Below are 25000 nucleotides of genomic sequence, written 5' to 3'. Positions count from 1 at the left end.
TAATCGCCTAGCTCCTCCTGTGTGACCCCCACCCCCTCGTGACCCTGGCCTTTCTTCTTCCAGGTGTCCGTTTTCTGTACATTCTCTTGTGTTTTTCCTTCGTTTCCTTGCTACTGTGGAGTGTACGATTTTTCTAGATATGCTTTCTTCAAAGCCGTTTCTGGTGTACCCTGCCGTTGTGTTGTTGGCGCATGTTATGAAGGCGTTCTCTACAACCAGTTTAGCCGTTTTGTTGGGTTCCTGTACAGAAAACTCATATTTTCCCAGTCTATTTTATGGTCATTTTCCCAAAAGCGTTTGGCAACTGCCGACATCTGATTATAATGCCTTATGTTCTGCAGGTGTTGTTTGCTTCGCTCCTTACATGATTTGCCAGTTTCACATAGTAATTTTCCCAACAGTGTTTGGCAACTGCCGACGTCTGATTATAATGCCTTATGTTCTGCAGGTGTTGTTTGCTTCGCTCTTTACATGATTTGCCAGTTTTGCCATAGACTGGGAAAAAGTGCGTTTTCTGTACAGGAACACCAACAAAATGACCAGACTGGTTGTAGAGAACGCCTTCATAACATGCGCCAACAACACAATGGCAGGGAACACCGGAAACTGCTTTGAAGACAGCATATCTAGAAAAACCGTACACTCCACAGTAGCAAGGAAACGAAGGAAAAACGCAAGAGAACGCACGGAAAACGGAAACCTGGAAGAAGAAGGTGGCAGAGAAAGGCCAAGGTCACGAGAAGGTGGGGCTCACACAGGAGCCAGGCGATTATAGGATTAAAAGTACCCAGCACACAGATATAAATACAGCTTGACTACGCGTCTGGTCACTGTACGGATACTTGATAATGTGGACTGTTTGCCCAAGAAAGCTTACAACTCTTTCTGAATAAATACTCCATTAGATACCATCCAGGTTGAATGAGGTCCTTTTTAGTAATATTTATATATACTGTATATATATATATATATATATATATATATATATATATATATATATATATATATATATATTATTATATATATCATTATATTATATATATATATATATATATATTAATATATATATATATATATATATATATATATATATATATATATATATATATATATATATATATATATATATATATATATATATATATTATATATATATATATATATGTATATATATATATATATATATATATATATATATATATATATATATATATATATATATATATATATATATATATATATATATATATATATATATATATTATCTCATACACAATTGTTCTGTGCATTAGTAGAATTACTAAAAGGATTTAACAGGACGTCACATTATCAAGTATCCGTACGGATACTTGATAATGTGGACTGTTTGTCCAAGAAAGCTTGTAACTTTTTCTGAATAAATACTCCATTAGATACCATCCATTTTGAATGAGGTCCTAATAATATATATACTGTATATGTTCTGTTACCTGTTAATGTATCTTTATCCCCCAAGTAACGCATAGAGAGAGAGAGAGAGAGAGAGAGAGAGAGAGAGAGAGAGAGAGAGAACTTTATCCCGGAAAAAACTTGGAGCTTATACAATACCTTTTTGTCACATACGTTTTTGCATTTTTTTTAATTGTGAGTGAGCGCCATCTATTGTTGTCTTTCTTAACGCTTAATTAATCGTTACTTCCGATGATATTTCATTTCTGTATCATAAAATACTGTCTCTTGTTTCTTTGTGGAACATATGTACCGCCAATGAGCCATAGAGACGTGGCTTTATTTATTTGCTCTTTTTTTGTAAAAAAAAAATTGGAAGATACGCTTAATTAATTTTTATGGAATAAAAGCATAACATACTGGCAAATGTTCTTTGAGTTTTTGTTGAACTCTTGTGTTCTATTTTGTCTAAAAACAGACGGATAGACGGACAGACTTTCTCTTCCTGTGAAAAGGTTGTTCAGATGTTCTTTTCATACGACTTTCAACTTCTTACTAGTATTACTAAGATTTACATTTGCCTTTCTTCGTGACCATATCTTATTTTCAAATTATTCAATGCATTTCTTTTGGAAAGTTGCTTGGTGATGAATGACGAATGAAATTTGTATCAGTTGAGTGAAAGTAATTTGGGATGTCAAAATATTTCAGTTGGAATATTTAATTCTAATACACACACTCTGTTGTACATACACGCACACACACACACAAGAATATATATATGCTATACATAGCAATCAATGATTCACTTGATATTTTACCAAAGTTTCACCAGAGAGAGAGAGAGAGAGAGAGAGAGAGAGAGAGAGAGAGAGAGAGAGAGAGAGACCTTACCTTACCTTACAGACCTTACAGTTCGTTCGGGTTGCCCCAGGTCCCTCGGTGTGAGGCCCCTCTGATGTCTACCAGAGAATTGCTAATGCATCTTCCAATCTTGGATGGTCTGGGATGCATCTTAGATATTTGTCGAGCTTATTCTTAAACACATCTACGCTCACTCCTGTTATGTTCCTCAGATGAGCTGGTAGCGCATTGAATAGACGCTGCATTATCGATGCTGGTGCATGGTGGATTAATGTCCTGTGTGCTTTCCTTAGTTTTCCTGGTATAGTTTTGGGCACTATTAATCTGCCACTGCCTGCTCTTTCTGATATTTTTAGCTCCATGATGTTTTCGGTAATTCCTTCTATCTGTTTCCATGCCTGTGTTATCATGTAGCGTTCTCTTCTCCTTTCGAGACTATATAAATTTAAGAATTGTAGTCTTTCCCAGTAGTCAAGGTCCTTAACTTCTTCTATTCTAGCTGTAAAGGACCTTTGTACTCTGTATTTGTGCAATATCCTTTTGATAGTGTGGGTACCATATTACATTGCAATATTCAAGTGGACTACGTACATATGTTTTATAAAGCATAATCATGTGTTCGGCTTTTCTTGTTTTGAAGTGCCGGAACAACATTCCCATGTTTGCGTTGCATTTTGCCAATAGTATTGCTATTTGTCATTGCATAACATATTCGTATTCAACATCACACCAAGGTCTTTAACTGCTTCCTTATTTGTGATTGTCTCGTTATTAGGTCCTCTATATGCATATAGCATTCCTTCTTTATCACCATAGTTTATTGATTCAAAATTATCAGAGTTAAATACCATCCTATTTACCTCTGCCCATTTACATATTTTGTTTAGGTCTCTTTGTAGCGAGTTCCTATCTTCATCACAAGTAATTTCTCTACTTATTCTTGTGTCATCGGCGAAACTTCTCACTACCGAGTCCTTAACATTACTGTCAATGTCTGCAATCATAATCACAAACAGCAATGCAGCTAACACCATACCTTGTGGCACACCGGATATTACCTTAGCTTCATCCGATTTCTCGTCGTTTGCAATCACTGTCTGTTTTCTGTTTTGCAAAAATTCTTTTATCCATCTTCCTACTTTGTCCACAATGTTATGTTTTCTAATTTTTTTCGCTAATATATCATGGTCTACCTTGTCAAAAGCTTTTGCAAAGTCTAGGTAAACCACATCTGGATCTTTTTCGTTTATCATATTTTTATATATGCTTTCAAGGTGGACTAACAGTTGGGTTTGTGTACTTTTTCCGGGTACAAAACCATGTTGTTCTATATTAAACAAAATAATTTTCATTAAATGTTTCATTATATTTTTCTTCATTACTTTTCATACACTTTCATAATATGAGATGTCAGACTCACAGGCCTATAATTACTTGCCTCTAGTCTTGATCCACTTTTGAAAATAGGGGTAATATATGTTAATTTATGCTCATCATAAATCATGCCTGTATCTACACTTTGTCTTAATAATATTGCGAGCGGCTTTGCGATTGAATGAGAGAGAGAGAGAGAGAGAGAGAGAGAGAGAGAGAGAGAGAGAGAGAGAGAGAGAGAGAGAGAGAGAGAGAGAGAGAGAGAGAGAGAGGAAAAAGTGAAGTTTCGGGGAAATAATTCAAACTTGGAGTGAGGAAAAATGACGTCATTTAATAGAAGAATGACAAAAGTGCCAAAACAGACTTGACTTCACTCTCAGCAGGGACAGGTAATGCAACAGAATTCTACCTCAGGTGAGCTCTAAACTAATTAGCGGCTGTACTCTTGCCTAATTTGCGTAACAGGAAACCCTTTTCACGATAGACAAAACTTCACTGAATTATACAAATCGAATATAGATTTAATATGCAAATGTGTTATCGCTACAACTGAGTCAGTTAATTATAACTTTGCTCGTTTTGTTGTAAAACTGTTTCGGTATATGTATATATATATATATATATATATATATATATATATATATATATATATATATATATATATATATATATATATATATATATATATATATATATATATATATATATATATATATATATATATATATATATATATATATATATATATATATATACAGTATATGCATATGTATATTCTAAAGTGAGGACTACGATTCTTACCCTACAAAATGTAGAAAAATGATTCGGACTAATTACCAGGCAGATTAATGTGCCACCTACGATATTGCCATCAAAGTTCACCACACGAGACAAACGTGATCTATAACTAAAGTGCAAATACCAGGTCAAAGGTTGCGAAATTCTGGGCTACGAAACGAACTCCTAAGGGGCAAAGTAGAGAAATTCTTCAGGTAGTGTTGTTACTTCTTCCTACGATGAAACTTCTCAGACTCGGACCACAGATTATTACTTAACAATATTCCGATGACGGCCCAGGTATGTAAGCAGTGTGATACCTGGTTATTAGTGGCTTGTCGTTGGTTTCACCTCCCCCCCCTCCCCCCCAACATCAACTTGAATCTTTCTTTCATCCTCCCCCTCACTCTCAAACTCCTGGCACGTTCAGCGGCCAATCATTGTACCGCATGTAAACCACCGATAAAAGTACTCTCTCTCTCTCTCTCTCTCTCTCTCTCTCTCTCTCTCTCTCTCTCTCTCTCTCTCTCTCTCTCTCTCTCTCTCAGAACTGTACTTAATGGTTTCTGTTCCATTTTAGATTTTTGTTATTCTATATATACACTTTTTAGGGCCGTTATCTTTCAGCATGTACAGTATACCTCTCTTGTCACAGGGCATGGATATTAAGAAAAGATGTTTTCCCCTCCACGCAATTTTTTCCTTAACTCTGTATATCCATGACGCTTTGTTTATCTGAATATTCGAGTCCAAGAATTTGTTGCTGTGCTCCATGGCACGCCCTATTACCTCAGGATATACGATGTTCTAATACTTCTTTCTTTTTCTTTTAAGATACATGTAGGGTGTCTGAGAACGCAGTCCGTAGAATGAATGGAGAATGTAACAAGTCAGGTATATGATTTTTGTCATTGCTCTGGGCCACTGTCATGCATATATACTGTATATATATATATATATATATATATATATATATATATATATATATATATATATATATATATATATATATATATATATATATATATATATATAATGGTGGCTATCACAGGGCATACATGAAAAGGCATACGTACATCGAATCGCAATTTATTCTTACCCGGGCCGTTTCGCAATGTCACATTGCATTATCAAGTCTGAAATTTACAAAGTAACTTAATAACATTTTAAAAAATGTGAAAAAGTTTATCTCATATTAGGTAGGCCATGTCCGTATCTTTTTAGCGATATTTAGATATGTTTTTTTTACATTTTTATAAGTTTATAAGTTATTTTGTAAATTTCAACCTTTGATAAATTGTGATTTGATGTACGTATGCCTTTTCTTGGATGTCCCATATATATATATATATATATATATATATATATATATATATATATATATATATATATATATATATATATATATATATATATATATATATATATATATATATATATATATATGCTGTATATATATACTGTGTATGTATGTATATATATATATATGTGTGTGTGTATGTGTGTGTATCATCATCATCATCATCATCATATCTTATCACGCCAACGTTGTGTCCACTGCATAGCGGCCTGATTGCATTCGCCTGAATCTTCTGCGGGGTGGTAAAGGGATAAACCCTCGGCCCTAAGATGTCGAATTTAAAGGTCATGAGTTTCAATGTGTATATATACAGGGTGTTTCGAAATTAGAGGCCCCCCCCTCTACAGCATAAACTAAAATTGATATGGACAAAAACAAAAGTAATTCAGAACAGGTATTTATTTAAGTTTCTCTCTGAGTATTTAATATTTTGTGTGGCCTCCATCTGCCTGTACCACAGCCTGCATTCTTGAGGGATATGGTTTCAGCAAATTGGAAAAAAGCTGAGACTCAAACTCCATTTCCCTGAGCACTTCGGTCACCTCTCTTCACAGGTCGTCGAGGCTTGGTATACCATCATAGTTCACTGTGCGCGCTTCAGCACGATCCTTTAAGATACTACCAATGTTTTCACACACATTAAGGTCAGGGGAGATACCTGGAAATTCACTTGACGAGAAGAAATCGATACCACTATTTTGAAGCAGCTCCTGTGTCTGAAAAGCCTTGAAACATGGTGCCTTATCATGCAAAAATGTGACTTCTTCAACAGATAACACATTTTCAGCATCTTTGAGGCAAGGAAACATTCCACCCGTAAGCACAGTTTCTCTGAAGTATTCGCCATTCCATGACTGTCCTTTTTCTTTGATGATCCACATTAACCGTTTGACTGTGAAACAGAAAAATTCCCAAACATTCAGGAAATTTCACAACTTGGTGATAGCGCACGTCATCGCTGATATCATCCAACTTTGCAGCCCAAATGATGTCATTTTTATGATTTGGCTTTCTGATTGTGTAAATGAAGAATTCATCTGATGCAGCAACATGGAGAAAGTCAGCCTCATCCCAGTCTTCAAGAAATGAACCACAAAACCATGCACGGTCTTCTCTCTGTTGCTGAGTGATGTTGGGCTTGCTGATAACATGAAATGGCTTGATACCAGATTTTTTCAGCTCACGATATACAGCACTAGAACTTCTCTTCTTTCCCCTTTTTGTTTGTAGTTCAAGCGCCAATTTACGTAAAGACTTTCTTGGTCTAACCACTGCCTCAGCTATGATGTCTTTTGACTCCTGAGAAAGGACTTCAGGCCTTCCAAGATTCTCACTCTTTTCGGGATGACATTCATATGGATTTTTGTTCCAGTTTCTTTTAACAAAGGATTCATTTCTTTTAATGTATTTAGCTATCCAGGAGCGTGAAATGAAGGATGCGCCAGCATCCCTGGCCTCTCTGAAGGTTATAGCCCGGATTCGGTCAATCCATCTGATTTCCTCCGAGTTGTTAGCCATGGCTGTATGCAACTCCGTCACTCAGTCTGAAAATACAAGAAATATAAAATGAAAAATAGCTTAATAGAAACTTAAAATAATGTACTTGGAGATAGGCTATAGTAGAAAACTTCATAACTTTCCATTTGTTCTGTGGAGGGGACCTCTAATTTCAAACACCCGGTATATATATATATATATATATATATATATATATATATATATATATATATATATATATATATATATATATTATATATATATATATATATATATATATATATATATATATATATATATACATACATACATACATACATACATACATACATACATACATACATACATACATACATACATACATACATACATACATACATACATACATACATATATGTATATATATATGGGAAAAATTAGGTTAAACATTTTCTTCTGTTTAATTTCACTTGAATGTTATCCTTTATTGATGGGTAAAGCCAGTGAAAAGATTTAGAATTAAAACTCAGTTAATCTTTTCATCGTGACGGATTGTGTCACGTCGTTACAGACCCTTACCCTGAAAATAATAAGGTGTGAAAGGGAGAAGGTTGCTTGGTATGAACCTGCAGTTTCAGCCCAGCCAGCAGAAGGACTTCCCACCCTCATTTATGCCTAGGACCGTGGCTCGCATTAAGATTAAAATGAAATTCAACACATTCATAAGCAGAATAATTTGATCGATGAAATCTCAGTCATGGCGTAATTTTGAAATATTTAGGAGTAAAGAGAACGAGCCAAAGAGAGAACGAGAGCGAAAGAGAGCGGCCCAAAGAGAGCGAGCCAAAGAGAGGACGTGTGCGAAAGAGAGCGAGCCAAAGAGAGAACGAAAGCGAAAGAGAGCGGCCCAAAGAGAGCGAGCCAAAGAGAGGACGAGTGCGAAAGAGAGTGCGATAGCTAGTGGAGGAGAGCGAGGGAGAGAGAAAGAGAGAGTGAAAAAGAAAGAGAGCGAGAAAGAGAGAAAGAGAGATTCAAAAAGAAAGCGAGCAAGGAGAAAAAGAGCGATAAAAAGAGAAAGAGAGATTAAGAAAGAGTAAAAAAGAGCGAGAAAGAGAGAAAATCTATGAAAATGAGGATTAAACATTGCAAGTGCATTGAGCATTACATGATATTGCACACACCTCTCATCGTCATTGCATGGTTACTCTGCAGAAGTTACAGGAACTCTCAGTATTCCTTTGTGTTCCCTGTATTATTTAACAGCTTTTACAGTGAGAAAAATTAGATTTGAGCTAAATTATTCCATTTAGACAATTTGCCTTCAATGGATATCAAAATTGCCAGATATTTATCACACACACACACTCATATATATATATATATATATATATATATATATATATATATATATATATATATATATATATACATATATACAGACACATTATCACTTGTTCTATATATATATATATATATATATATATATATATATATATATATACATATATATATATATATATATATATATATATATATATATATATATATATATATATATATATATATATATATATATATATATATATACATATATATATATATATATATATATATATATATATATATATATATATATATATATATATATATATATATATATATATATATATATATATATATATATATATATATATATATATATATATATATATATATATATATACATATACATATACATACAATCGAGAGTTTCAGACGCAGATCGCAGCCCAGAATCTGATATGTATCGTAATGTGATGGAAAGGTTACCTAACGCTTCTAACAAGCTTCCTGAATTAGTTCTTGTATAATTCACGAGCCTCCAGAATTCATCCTCAGTTAATTCATGAACGCGTGTGACTATTTCATGTATAAATGAAATATATTTCCAGTGTAAAAACATTTGAGAGACATGAATAGGACAGCAATATGTTTCACTGAAGTGTTTTTAACTTAGCCTCGTAATGTCAGTTAAATAAATATCATTTATTTACTTCATTTACTAATTACCAAAGTGTGATGGATGTTAGCTGTGATCAAATTTTCAGTCACCAAAATGTATGAAGGATAAAAAAAGACCGTTAGTCTTCATATTCCTTAAAACAAGAACTTCTGCTTAGAAAGCTATGTAAAGGTATAACAAACTTGATTCGAAAACCAGATTCCTTAACCCATGGCAGCTTATAGTCATATAGGAAGTTTAGTGGCTGTTCCTCGTAGTAAGAGATGTGTTGGTACAACCATGCTCAGATATCGTGCAACATTATTCTTTTTATGTCGTCCAAAATCGCAGATGCAACGGATAATGTTGTGCGGTTGCCAAGTAGTATTATTTTTTTTTTATTCCAATGTCATATATGTTGATAAGCATGTGAATTTACATCTAACACAATTTTCTCTATGGATTAATAGATATGATATCTTTTATTCCTTGATATCATTCGTAATTTACATGAAATAAATTGAATATACTTGTAATTTTTTTTCACTGCAGTGCTGCCAAAGCCAACTCGCACAACTTGCTGGAGGAAGTGTTCATTGTAACTGCCTGTATAGCATATAACAATAGACCTGATAGGTTCAACAGTTATAAAAAAACTTCGAAGTAGAAATATGAATTACAGATAACTTGCTTAGAAATTTGGAGTCTTAGGCAATGTTCAAACTGCCCATATATTGTACTTCTGATGTATAAACCTAATAAAAAAAAATCTAAGGCTTCTGAGATGCAGTCTAGTTTACTAAAGGATTTATTTTTAGAGACCACCTGTTTTTTGAATAATAAAAGATGATTCTTTAATTTATATCCAAAAATAGTTATTGATTTAAGGTTATCGGTATTAACGTCAAGGCCTATGTAACAGATTTTTTAAAAACTAGCGAAGATTTTCATTTTATTAAAAGTCCTTTTGCTTTATTTTGGTATATAATTGATTCATGAGGAAATCTGAAGTGCGAGAATATGTAGATAACTTAATTTGCTTTCTCACCACAAAATGATAGTAAAGATATGTGAATGTTAAGAGTAATGTGCATTTAGCAAGCAAAGAAAGCTAGCAGACGTAGGCCTAGAAACAAAACCTTGGCTTCAGCTATAGTGTAACTGCAAAGGCGAATGTATGCTAGTAAACCATTATTTTTGAAGTAGTTAAGAAATATAAGACAAATAATTTTATATTTTATGAAAATACAAATATTCCTTTAACAAATATTGAATAAATATTTTCAAGATCATTTCATTGTTTTTGCACATTGTGAACCTATGTTCCAGTTTCAATTCAGTTTGGATCCTCACTTGATATTGTTTTTTTTTTTTAAAGGCTTTTCCTGTTTGTTTAGGAGTAATTTTTGACCTTGCTTAGCCATGGTTAATGTTGCCGCCAAATGCTTGTGTCACACAGGCCACGCCCACCCCTGGTATCGGTGGATGCGTTTTGGCAACAGTAACAAATTCGTACCTATTACTTTATCTTTTATTCAGCATCGAGCGATAAAAACAATCAAATAGGACTATTTAAAAGTTTATGGTTGCAATGCAAGAATATGAAAATGTTATGAAATTTTTTTTTATTATTATTTTGACATTTGAACCTAGGTTTGATGAGGATTTCTTTGTCGAACGCATCGAGGCTGGGTGAATGAAAGTTTTGGAAATGTTTCGCCACTGTTTTTCCGAAATTTGGCTGCAAGTAATATTTTCTTACAGTTTTGATGTATATGACAGATTTCACTCTTATGAAACATGTTATGGCCGTATTTTAAGAAATAATCGGGTTTTCGCATTGAAATAAGAGATAAATATTCAGCATGTTAGTTGCCAGTTACTAATTTTGAATTAAATCCTATGCACTCATGTTGCATCATTTCTGAGCATGGCTGTACAAGGCTTACTGAATATAACAAAAACATAGTATAAAATCATTCCTTATTCACTGCTCAAATTGAGTTCACCTGTTCTTCCTTGCAGCTCAAAAGCATAGTCGAAGGTCATCTGAATATTCATCTGAATATTCATAAAACTAAAATATATCTGTACGAGGAGTTTTTGATAAAAAAATAAAAACTTTCCTAGGAAATTCAACTAAAAATCAGTCTCAATAGTTTTGGCCAAAAATTGTAAGTATGAAACTGAAATCGCCAACGCAAAGACTCAATGAAAAAGATCTTATTTTAATCTTTCTTCTATTTTGGAATGTAAACTTGAAAATAATTTCTCGAAAAACTTCCAAAATACAGTGAACAGGAGATAGTGATCATTAGGTAAAAGCAGATTAATAAGTTTTTAATTCTTTTGAAACAGAAGAACTTGAGAAATGAAGTGGAAATTGAATATCATAAATTATTTTATGTAGGTGTTTGACGAATCCTGTGAAACAATAATCAAGGGGTATATTTATCAATGATAATAAGTTGAAAAGCGACTATGTGTCAAGGCGGCGTGGAAAATTATACAGTGGGAGACACATTCCTCATTAATTTTCAATAAATTAATATTCTGCTTATGTGAGAAATTTATGCAGGAACGCAAAACTTTGTCACTTGGGGAAATGGTAATTAAAATTTTTTACATCAATAACTTCCCACAACTTTGCAAAAATAATGAACAGTTGTTGAACGCTCGTAAAGTTTTTAATAATATAAAAATTTTATTTTTTCGTGGTTTCAATTTTTAATATTATTATTATATTTCTGAATAGCTCTAAAAGTTTGCTATTACATACTTGTTGAAATATTTAAAAATTAAAGGCAATATACACTTCAGTATACTTATATAATATCCAAAAATACATCTTTAAAAACAGTCAAACCACTATAATAATTTACTCATATATATATATATATATATATATATATATATATATATATATATATATATATATATATATATATATATATATATATATATATATATATATATATATATATATATATATATATATATATATATATATATACCAGGGTGTTTCAAAATCAGAGGCCCCCTCCACAGAACAAATGGAAAGTTATGAAGTTTTCTGCTATAGCCTATCTCCAAGTACATTATTTTAAGTTTCTATTAAGCTATTTTCATTTTACATTTCTTGTATTTTCAGACTGAGTGACGGAGTTAGATACAACCATGGCTAACGACTCGGAGGAAATCAGGTGGATTGACCGAATCCGGGCTATACCCTTCAGAGAGGCCAGGGATGCTGGTGCATCCTTCATTTCACGTTCCTGGATAGCTAAATGCATTAAAAGAGATGAATCCTTTGTTAAAAGAAACTGGAACAAAAATCCATATGAATGTCATCACGAAAAGAGTGAGAATCTTGGAAGGCCTGAAGTCCTTTCTCAGGAGTCAAAAGACATCATAGCTGAGGCAGTGGGTAGACCAAGAAAGTCTTTACGTAAATTGGCGCTTGAACCACAAACAACATGGGGAAAGAAGAGAAATTATGGTGCTGTATATCGTGGGTTGAAAAAATCTGGTATCAAGCCATTTCATGTTATCAGCAAGCCCAACATCACTCAGCAATAGAGAGAAGACCATGCATGGTTTAGTGGTTCATTTCTTAAAGATTGGGATGAAGCTGACTTTCTCCATGTTGCCGCATCAGATGAATTCTTCATTTACACAGTTAGGAAGCCAAATCATAAAAATGACATCATTTGGGCTGCAAAGTTGGATGATATCAGCGATGACGTGCGCTATTGCCAAGTTGTGAAATTTCCTGAATGTTTGGGAATTTTTCTCTGTTTCACAGCCAAACGGTTAATGTGGATCATCAAAGAAAAAGGACAGTTATGGAATGGCGAATAATTCAGAGAAACTGTCCTTACGGGTGGAGAAGTTAAGTATATCTTAGTTTAACCAGACCACTGAGCTGATTAACAGCTCTCCTAGGGCTGGCCCGAAGGATTAGATTTATTTTACGTGCCTAAGAACCAACTGGTTACCCAGCAACGGGACCTACAGCTTATTGTGGAATCCGAACCACAATATGACGAGAAATGAATATCGCCAGAAATAAATTCCTCTAATTCTTCATTAGTCGGTCGGAGAGTCGAACGCTGGGCCAACAGCTTGCTAGCCGAAAGCTCTACCCACCCCGCCAATGAAGAAGTATTATGGTGGAGTATTTCCTTTCTTCAAAGATCCTGAAAATGTGTTATCTGTTGAAGAAGTCACATTTTTGCATGATAAGGCACCATGTTTCAAGGCTCTTCAGACACAGGAGCTGCTTCGAAACGGTGGTATCGATTTCTTCTCGTCAAGTGAATTTCCAGGTAGCTCCCCTGACCTTAATGTGTGTGAAAACATTGGTAGTATCTTAAAGGATCGTGTTGAAGTGCGCACAGTAAACTATGATGGTATACCAAGGCATGACAACCTGCGAAGAGAGGTGACGGAAGTGTTCAGGGAAATGGAGGTTGAGTCCCAGCTTTTTTGTGATTTGCTGAAATCATACCCCCTCAAGAATACAGGCTGTGGTACAGGCAGATGGAGGCCAACCAAATATTAAATACTCATAGAGAAACTTAAATACCTGTTCTGTATTACTTTTGTTTTTGTCCATATCAATTTTAGTTTATGCTGCAGAGGGAGGGGGCTCTAATTTGGAAACACCCTGTATATATATATACACACACACACATATATATATATATATATGCATATATATGTATATATATATGTATGTATGTGTATATATGTACATATACACAATCATGAAGCTACAAATGTCGCTTAATATCAAATCAACGCTGCCTCAGGAATATCCCCGATGGGGAGTTATCACCGAAGGAGAATTTATAGGTGATAAATGGACGGGCACTGCCGAGTCTTGATCCCGCGACACAGTGGTAACGTCGGCTGGAGTTGCTGGATCGAGACTCGGCAGTGCCAGTCCATTCATCACTTATAAATTCCTCTTCAGTGATAATTCCCCATCGGGGATATTCCCGAGGCAGCGTGGATTTGATGTTAACCGACATTTGCAGCTTCATGATTGTGTATAAAATCACGGTGTGGTAAAAGAATGTCATATAAACATATATATGTGTGCACACATACACACACACACACACACACACACACACACACACACACATATATATATATATATATATATATATATATATATATATATATATATATATATATATATATATATATATATATATATATATATATATATATATATATATATATATATATATATATATATATACATACACAGACACACACACACACACACATATATATATATATATATATATATATATATATATATATATATATATATATATATATATATATATATATATATTTATATATATATATATATATATATATATATATATATATATATATATATATATATATATATAATATAATATACATATTCATTTATCTAATTTATTTATTTATTTGCTCTAGCAATAAATACATAACCCAAAGACACGTTTTCCTCGCCCTTGCCTTTCACCGAAACGCCCGAGCGAGGACAGGAAACGTTTGTAAATAGATATCGAAGGGAAATAGAAAAATTCTGAATAAAGCTACGGGTAAATGGAATGTAGGATAATAAATTAAGGAGACTGTCGACAAAGAGGCAGAGCTGATTTCTGTAGTGTCCTTCCACAGCTGAAGTGAAGTTGCTGAGGAAGTGAGAGAAGAATTGAATGAAAGATGTGGAAGATATGGGAAGAGAGAAGAGCGAAAGGTTTGGCACACACACACACACATATATATATGTGTATATATATATATGTATATATACACACACAAATATATATATATATATTGTAAAGATTAGCGCCAAAATACGCTATGGAAAAGCGCCCTCCTTCCTGCTTTGCTCGGCTGATAGATAGGCCTCTGTCTACTTTGAACCGGGGAGGAGTAGTGGATACTGGATTGGGTTAGTTTGAACCAGTGAAAGTCCGGGGTATAAGGGCTCAGAAATATAATTGTTGGGGAACAGTAATCTGCTTTGCACCATTTTCTTTGGTACAGAGAAGAAATATGCCATTTTCTATGAGATAGCAGCGTGCCCTGGGTCAGGACATCGCCCCCCCCCCCCTACCCCTGTCCAGAAGCTAGTTTAAGAGGAGAAGTCACGCTCCTGCAGGTCTTGCCCCCCTGCCCTCCGTTCAGCTCGCCTCCACGTGGAATCCATCGCTGCCCTTTATGCTCCGTGCCCCGAAACCACGTGGCCTTAGGAGACTGCAAGTCTCCAAACGCGAGCTGATACTCAATGGCGGCCTTTTCATCATCCCACGGGCGCCCTTTCCCGCCCCAATCTACGATTTGAAGCAATACCTTGGAGAGGGAGGCCCTTTGTCCACGCTCCCACACGTGGTCCCCGGCAGAAGACGTCGTCAGCCTTACGCCCATGCAAATGTGGTAATGTACCCGAAACGAGTTGCTAGTCACGATTACTTAGCCCTTTTACATTTATTAATTTCTGGGCCGATAACTTTGTGTTCCCTGATATTTCTTGGTTCAAGCCAGGCCCATGTGTTCCCAGCTTCTTTCCTCTGAGTCACAAGTAACGCCTCGGGAGTCCTTTGGCGCCTTCAGTGCACCCCGAGTAATTCAATCCCCAAATTCCAGCATTAGATGTGTAATGTGGGTCCTAATATCGTTTCAGAAAGACGCCTGTAGCAGAATTATCCTTGGTCCGTGTTCCTGGCATTCCCAAGCTTCCCCCCACGCCCTTCGGGAGGACTTCTGCGGCAGTAATGTACCGTGTTTTCAGTTAATTTTCCCTTTGATCTTGTGTGCTATCAAATATAACTATTTTTATATCCACGTGTTTCACGCACTTTCCCTAGTGAAGGAGCCCTCCGCTCCATGTACTTCCTTTTTTGTCTGTGTTTTATATGTCCTGGGTATCTTACAAGGCCATTTTCGAGTAAAGTAATAATTTTGGAGTCATAAGATCCACCTGCACCAGGAAACATATAAAAAAATATATATATATATATATATATATATATATATATATATATATATATATATATATATATATATATATATATGTATATATGTATATATATGTGTGTATATATATATACACACAAATATATGTATATTATATATATATATATATATATATATATATATATATATATATATATATATATATATATATATATATATATATATATATATATATATATATATATATATATATATATATATACACATATATGTGCATATATAAATATATATACACATATACAGTATATATAAATATATATATATATATATATATATATATATATATATATATATATATATATATATATATATATATATATATATATATATATATATATATATATATTTACGTTTTTCCGTGGTTTTAGTTGGAAATATGCTCTGAGACAGGCAGCAACGATTTAAGGTAATTTAGCCTTGTGATTCTGACTTCGTGGGTACAGGAAAACGTAAAAAAAGAGGAAAACAAAGGAGAATTTCATACGAGCATAGGGCTCTTGTTACTGAGGGAAATATTACGTAAAACACGTGGGCAAATTTAAAGGAGTGTATTTACATAAATGATATCAGTACGGGAAAGAGGAACTCAAGTAGATTACTATCCTGAAGGAGATTCCTACGGGATTGAATGAAACTGGGGGATTCCAGACACAGTCCGAGAAGCTTCCACGAAATAGGATCCCTCTGAAATGAGAGATATGCACATTATACGCCAGTAATGAAAATAGACAAAAGAATAATGAATTCGAAGCTGCACTGAGGGTGCCAAAGGAGTAATAAAGAATTAATACTGCCGATGCAAGAGGCGCACGGACATTAGACAAGGGAGATTTCTGGCTTTCTCTTTAAGAAAATATTACGAGACAAAAGCGTGACTGAAATGGGGCTCTTCCAGGGCACTTTACCTTAGCAGATTTTCCGAGGGCGCGTAGAAGGCAGTCCATGGATGACTTGCGATTTCCGAGGACGAGTTTCTTCCACGTGGTGAGATGCAAGGCTTCCGTAAAGGGGCAAGGTGATGGGGACTCCTCGAAACTCCAAGCAATGGCGTGTGGGCTCGAGGAATACGGTCGAAGGGCACGAGGAGAAGTATACTTTGGAAAGGGCCACGTGGTTAGGATGCAAGGGCATCGATGGGGCCAGGTTGAGGACGTCTTCATTCCATATCTTCCAGCCCGCGTGTGTGTGTCGACCTCGTGGGTTTCTGCTTTTTATCCCCTCCTATGGGGCAGGGGGTGCGTCCAACACAGATGCTTTGACTCATTGCACCTGCTGCCCGCAGGGGAGGTTTTGGCCTGTAGGAGAAACACCCAAGCCAGATTACTTTTGCCTCGAAGGAAAGATCTTTATAAAAAATGGGAGCGCCTTTAATCTTTTAAACCCTTGGTTTTAAGTCGATAGACAGATGGTCTATCGATCGGCCGGCTGGCAGTAAATGAAACACAACAGAACAACCAACAACAACAAAGGAGGGGGGGGGAGGCAATTTGCTAGCGAATTCTTGCTAATCATAATACCTCCCCATACAAGATGATGTACATACCTCCTTCGGGTGTGTACATCGATATTCAAGAATGAGCGGCAAATGCTTTACGTTACTCTACATTCTGCCTTGCAATGAACTTTACTCCTAAGGGTTTTATGAATCTGTGACGTTACTTTTAATAACACATTGGGACAATTTTCGTTAACAGAACGCAAAGTGGTTTAAACACTTGCAAAAGAATAATTACTTTAGATTTGGTTACCCACTGGTAACTTTATAATGTGACTCGAACAATTGTGAATTAATTAAGATTATAGGACCACGTATATGAGGCTATGGCCAACAAATGAAAAGAAAGGCTATTGTTCAAGAATTAAAATACACGGTTACTTAATTTTAGATAAAATGCATGCGGTTAGTACAATCTGCCTTGAAGAGGCTGTGTAAATGAAAAACAGCGTTTATTTTTGTAAATGACATCCCCTTTTACGCGATACTGTAATGACTATACATATTCGCATTGATAATTTATCTTCGTTTTAATGTACTTTGTTAGCCGGCCCCACACGTTTTGACAGCCGTATGCGGGCAAGAGTATTCGCGAGGTTTTAATTCGCTAACCTTAAACTACGCTAATTTTATGCGTCCACTGCCTACTCAATGTTATGACGGGGCGAGCAGACAAAAGATGTGGGGTAGGACAAACAGCGATCTTGGAAGGGGGAAAAGGGATAATAATAACAAAAGGAAAATTACCAAGACGGTACGAATGAAACTTGACCGCATATGAAAGGCGGGACACGTCCCTCAGAGCTTACAAAAGGGGCATTTAAATCACAAGGGCAAGAGTTTATGACTCGCGATTCATTAAAATTAAAGATAAATAAATGACTAAAAGAAATTAAATTATATTGGCAGAAGAACTAAGGGAAAAAGAGGGAGGGTTTTATTGTGTTAGGCGGGAATTTCTCGTCCTACGCCTATAAATTACGGCCCGGACTATCCTTTCAGTCCCAGGGCGAGAAAAGTGCACCCGAAGGGCGCGACTCCTTCAGGAGGGGCTGACACGCACGCCCGGTGCCAAGGTATGGGCGCAAGGGCGTGCCACTTCTCACTCTGTTATTCTTAATGATTTATATATTGTGTGGGGAATGGTATCCCGTATTTAATTGCCTCTTGTGGGGATAATTTAAGGGAAGATTAGTAGAGGATGGTAAGAGATAGCAGTTCCTGAGGAACGGAAGAAGATAGAGGAGGGTCTGACATCCCCTTCTGGATTAGGGGTGCCAAGACCTTCGAAAAATGAAATGGTGGCACAGGTGCCATGGGGAGCTCTAGAGCTCTTTGTAAATTACCTGGAATGTCCCACGCCCGTGGTAATTTCGCCTCGAGCCTTTCTCAATGGGACAGTCGTCCTCGGCCGGGGAAGCGGAGGGCCCGCGACCGGAGGGCGGCACGGAGTACCACCTGGGCCTGCTGATGTGACCACTGACGCAGGAGGGTTCCGTGCGGGTTCTACCATGATCCGTCGCAGCTCTTGTAGTTCATCGGCCAAGGGAGATATGGCAGAATCCTGACTTGCAATTACGTCGGCGACGGGCTGAGGCAGAGAGAAGGCGGTCGGGGGTGGCGTGAGCGGCTCGCAGGTATCGATGACCAGCTCAGGCATGGGTTGCGAGGCCGCACCTGCAGGTGAGCTTCTGCGGTGGTCGGGAGGAACCGTCTCTCTGACCGACGCTGGTAGCGGTGCCAGGCCGGGGGAGAGGGGGTCCTGAGTTGGATCCCGTGAATGGAGATCGATGTAGCGCTCTGGCGCTGGCACTAGGGGCAGAGGCAGGCGCTATCAGAGGTTTCTTGGGCTCGTCGGTCAGGACGGACGAAGCTTGGCCCTGCTCGGGGCATGCAAGTGGCACCGGCAGGAATTTGGCATCTCCTGAAGGGAGATCTGATTGGGGCCCTGGCACTGGCACTGAGGCAGGGCCGGGCACTGGAATTGGATCGGGAACCGATCGAGGGGCCACTGTACATCGTACTCAGGTGGCACTGGTGGGGACTGCACGTCCTCCTGGTACCCAGGGGCGCCAGTCTTGGCTGAGGGAGAAGCGGGGAGGATTACTCGCGCGCCATGAATGATTCGGGAATGGGGACCCCTAGATTGTCGTGATTTCGGTGGGGACTGAAAGTCCTGTCCCAGGATGACGTCATAGCCTCCGGGAGATGGCTTGCTACTGCAAGATTGCAGATTTTGGATTGGTGAGGTCTTGTGACTCTCAATTGGACCGTAGGGAGTATCATTTTAAACTGATTTATTCCCTCGATCGTGACGAGTTTTCGTCTATTGATGATAGCTCCGTAGGGAACTCTGTCCCTTCGGATGAGGGAGATTTGTGAGCCCGAGTCCTCGAATGCAGTGACTCGGCGCGCGGGCTCGCTACCTCGTGGAGGGGCCACGTATACAGGCCCTTCGTCGGGAGGGCCTAATGACTTGGGATCTGTGACGGCCAAGGCGACGGTGGGAGTATTTACTTTATTATTGCGTGGGCATTTTGCCCATGCGGGAGAATGGCCATAGACCTTGCACGCCGTGCAAAAGGTCTGGCTAAAGTCTTTCCGCTCTGCCCCTGTGGAGGGCGCAGGCGAGTTATTTGTCGGTTTTCCGGGAGAGAGAGGAGCCGGTTTCTTGTTCCGGCACTGTTCGGAGGAATGCCCCGTTTTCTTGCAATAATGGCAACTTAGGGGCTTGCCCGAGTTCCCATTTTTGTGGGAATTTGAACCTCCGAGGAGGGACGTGGGATTTATCTTCCGCCCCATGGATCCTTCTTGAGGGTGGTGAGTTTCCCACATATCTGCTATTCGGCAACACTCGGTGAGTGTTGCTGGGGCTTTTTCCACTATATGAGTGGCGAGGGCAGGAGGGGCGTGGCGCAGGAAATGCTCGAATTAAACCGCTCGAGTACCTCGGCGGTGTTAGTGTCTCCTTCGAATCGAGCCATTTTGTCAGCGCCCGCTCCGAATGGTACGCCCAATCGGACCAAGTCTGGCCTGCTTCTCTGGGCTGCTCTCCAACGTCTCCTCCACCGCTGGGGTAATCTCGCACGCCTTCGTGACTGCTTGGCGACGGGCTTCCCAGTTTCCCTATCTTCTGCTGAAAGGGCGTGGTAGGCAACGAGGGCCTTTCCGCCCAGGAATTTAGTGAGAACAAGGGAGAGTTCCGCGGGGGAGAGATCGCAGCACTCCAGGACTCGTTCGGCCCTTTCAAGCCATACTTCAGGCCCGGACTCCGTCCATTTTGGCATGAACGAGTGAGCTTGGCTGAGGGCACTCATTCCCGCAGCAGGGGGCGGGGGGGTGGCGTGCTGTCGTTCTAGCACCTGGAGCTCATGGGCGCGTTCTCTCTCTCTCTCCTGCTCTTGGGCAATTCTGTCTCTCTCTCTCTCCTCACGTTCTCTTGCTCTCTCCGCCTTGGCATCGTCCACTCGCTCTTGAACCCATGCTCTCAGATCTTGCCCCGATAGTCCCATGTCCTTCCCAGCGGACATGTAGAATTTGAAATCCTCGTTTTGTTGGGCCCTGGTATTAGCCATCTTGAAATAATGGGTATATGATATGTCTGAGAAGACTTTTTGTTAAAATTGGATTTGTCTTGGAAAGACGTGGTTGTTCTTGGCGAACGAATTCTAATATGCGTCTCGGAAGACGTAGTTGGATTTTGTCACGCTCGGACTTGGCCGGCTGTAGCGTGAAGTTAAGGAGTTGTTCTAACGAACTAGAATGATCAGTCCCATAAGGGCTTAGATGTGTGTGAACTACACTATATAATGTCTCAAAAGGACTTAATTTTGGGTTCCCATGGAATGAGAAATTCTCGCCACGTGCGACGTAGAATTTTTGTATGAGTCTCTGAGGACTGGAATTTGGAGAAATTCTCGCCACGTGCGACGTAGAATTTTAGCAGTCTCTGAGGACTGGAGTTTGGAGGAATTCTCGCCACGTGCGACGTAGAATTTTAGGAGTCTCTGAGGACTGGAATTTGGAGAAATTCTCGCCACATGCGACGTAGAATTTTAGGAGTCTCTAAGGACTGGAATTTGGAGAAATTCTCGCCACGTCATGACGTAGAATTTTAGGAGTCTCTGAGGACTGGAATTTGGAGGAATTCTCGCCACGTCGACGTAGAATTTTAGGAGTCTCTGAGGACTGGAATTTGGAGAAATTCTCGCCACGTTTACGTAGAATTTTAGGAGTCTCTGAGGACTGGAATTTGGAGAAATTCTTGCCACGCGTCGACGTAGAATTTTAGGAGTCACTTAGGACTTGGAATTTGTGGAATTTGGAGGAATTCTCGCCACGTGCGACGTAGAACTTTAGGAGTCACTTAGGACTTGAATTACGATTCGTCCCTTTAGGACTTAGAAATTACTAACGGGAAACACAAAGAAAAAATGTATGCTGGGAAATGAATGGGGAAAAAAAAATGCTACACACGCGGGCATGGGCGGGGTGGGGGTGCAGGTCGTTTGGCCAACACCGGAGGTATTTTTAGATTCTGGGTGAATGAACCCGTATATGTATAGACCGTCTGGGATTCCGGGGAATTTCCCAGCTGTCTGAGAGGATAACAGTACAACGGCCCAGTAATTTTCCCTATAAGCGGAGTTTAAATTTCGCTTTCCTAACACCTAACTCGAATTCTAACTACACTGAGAGAATTTTCAGCAATGCAAGCTGACTTCGTCGTGTCCCACGTGGGAATTTTATTCGCGCCTAAATAACAGTTCGCTAATTCGAAATGCGAAGTAAAAGTTATCACAGAGGAATTTCTTTCGCACTATTCCTCGAGGCAAGGATATGGCAAAGATTTTAACACAGGAATTTTCGCACTATTCCTCGAAGCAAAAGATATGGCAAGGATTTTAACACAGAGGAATTTCGCACTATTCCTCGAAGCAAAGGATGGTTAGCACTGGTTATTTCCTAACTACCTATCCTGAAAGGCATGCATTAACGAATCTAATACGGCGGTTCTTTTCTCTCAGTGATTACATGCGTCCCTATTTCTAATTCCTAGGAACAGTCACGATTGTAAAAGGTTTTGCTAAGATAAACACATTACTTACGTGGAATTTTCTGGATCTGTGTGCTGGTTTTACACATAAGGTTCGTAATTGTCTCGTACCCAGCTTAGCTTTGCTAATAGCTGATCTGGCAAGTTGCAAATGCAATAAAGCAACACTAGGGGAACTGCAACTGCAAAACGAGATCTATGGCCAGGTCGCCATTTTTACGTTTTTCCGTGGTTTTAGTTGGAAATATGCTCTGTGAGACAGGCAGCAACGATTTAAGGTAATTTAGCCTTGTGATTCTGACTTCGTGGGTACAGGAAAACGTAAAAAAAAGAGGAAAACAAAGGAGAATTTCATACGAGCATAGGGCTCTTGTTACTTAGGGAAATATTACGTAAAACACGTGGGCAAATTTAAAGGAGTGTATTTACATAAATGATATCAGTACGGGAAAGAGGAACTCAAGTAGATTACTATCCTGAAGGAGATTCCTACGGGATTGAATGAAACTGGGGGATTCCAGACACAGTCCGAGAAGCTTCCACGAAATAGGATCCCTCTGAAATGAGAGATATGCACATTATACGCCAGTAATGAAAATAGACAAAAGAATAATGAATTTGAAGCTGCACTGAGGGTGCCAAAGGAGTAATAAAGAATTAATAATGCCGATGCAAGAGGCGCACGGACATTAGACAAGGGAGATTTCTGGCTTTCTCTTTAAGAAAATATTACGAGACAAAAGCGTGACTGAAATGGGGCTCTTCCAGGGCACTTTACCTTAGCAGATTTTCCGAGGGCGCGTAGAAGGCAGTCCGTGGATGACTTGCGATTTCCGAGGACGAGTTTCTTCCACGTGGTGAGATGCAAGGCTTCCGTAAAGGGGCAAGGCGATGGGGACTCCTCGAAACTCCAAGCAATGGCGTGTGGGCTCGAGGAATACGGTCGAAGGGCACGAGGAGAAGTATACTTTGGAAAGGGCCACGTGGTTAGGATGCAAGGGCATCGATGGGGCCAGGTTGAGGACGTCTTCATTCCATATCTTCCAGCCCGCGTGTGTGTGTCGACCTCGTGGGTTTCTGCTTTTATCCCTCCCTATGGGGCAGGGGTGCGCCCAACACAGATGCTTTGACTCATTGCACCTGCTGCCCAGGGGAGGTTTTGGCCTGTAGGAGAAACACCCAAGCCAGATTACTTTTGCCTCGAAGGAAAGATCTTTATAAAAAATGGGAGCGCCTTTAATCTTTTAAACCCTTGGTTTTAAGTCGATAGACAGATGGTCTATCGATCGGCCGGCTGGCAGTAAATGAAACACAACAGAACAACCAACAACACCAAAGGAGGGGGAGGCAATTTGCTAGCGAATTCTTGCTAATCATAATAATATATATATATATATATATATATATATATATATATATATATATATATATATATATATATATATATATATATATATATATATATATATATATATGTAAATTTATTAACCACTAGTGGTAGGAATGGAGATAGATGTTTTGTTCCTTTAGTTTTGCTGAAGTGACTCAAACTTAGGGAGACAGTTACAGTAATGGAGTGATGCCCTTTTACTTTAGTATATTTCTTGTTTAAATGTGGATACCTCACATTGGTTTTTATAAATTTGTTTATAATTCTTATAAGGATCACTGTTGCCTTTAGAGTGCTCAGTCGTATTTTTTATTGTTATGAGAGCTCAGGTGTCTGGCTGAAGTGAGGTAAATTTTTGATTTTTGAATTTTGTGATTAGTAGTGTAATAATCAGGTACTTGGAACACTTTGTGACAATATATATATATATATATATATATATATATATATATATATATATATATATATATATATATATATATATATATATATATATATATATATATAGTCACAAAGTGTTCCATGTACCTGGTTATTATACTACTAATCATAGAATTCAAAAATTTACCTCACTTCAGGCAGATACCTGAACTCTCATAACAATAAAAATATGTCTGAGTACTCTTAAAGGCAACAGTGATCCCATAAAAGAATTATCAATAAAGTTTATAGAAACAAGTGTGAGGTATCCACATTTAAACAAGAAATATACTAAAGTAAAAGGGCATCACTCCATTACCATAACTGTT

General features: G+C 38.0%; 1 protein-coding gene across 1 annotated transcript in view; it reads right to left on the bottom strand.

Moving 5' to 3' along the window:
* The window catches only part of LOC136844251 (larval cuticle protein A3A-like), a 329631-nt gene that overhangs the window by 303687 nt on the left and 944 nt on the right, over nucleotides 1-25000 (bottom strand). The window lies entirely within an intron of this gene.

This window comes from Macrobrachium rosenbergii, chromosome 12, assembly GCF_040412425.1.
Source record: "Macrobrachium rosenbergii isolate ZJJX-2024 chromosome 12, ASM4041242v1, whole genome shotgun sequence".
NCBI lineage: Eukaryota > Metazoa > Arthropoda > Malacostraca > Decapoda > Palaemonidae > Macrobrachium > Macrobrachium rosenbergii.
The sequence above is the reverse complement of the archived record's forward strand: the minus strand, read 5'-3'. Positions and strand labels throughout refer to the sequence as shown.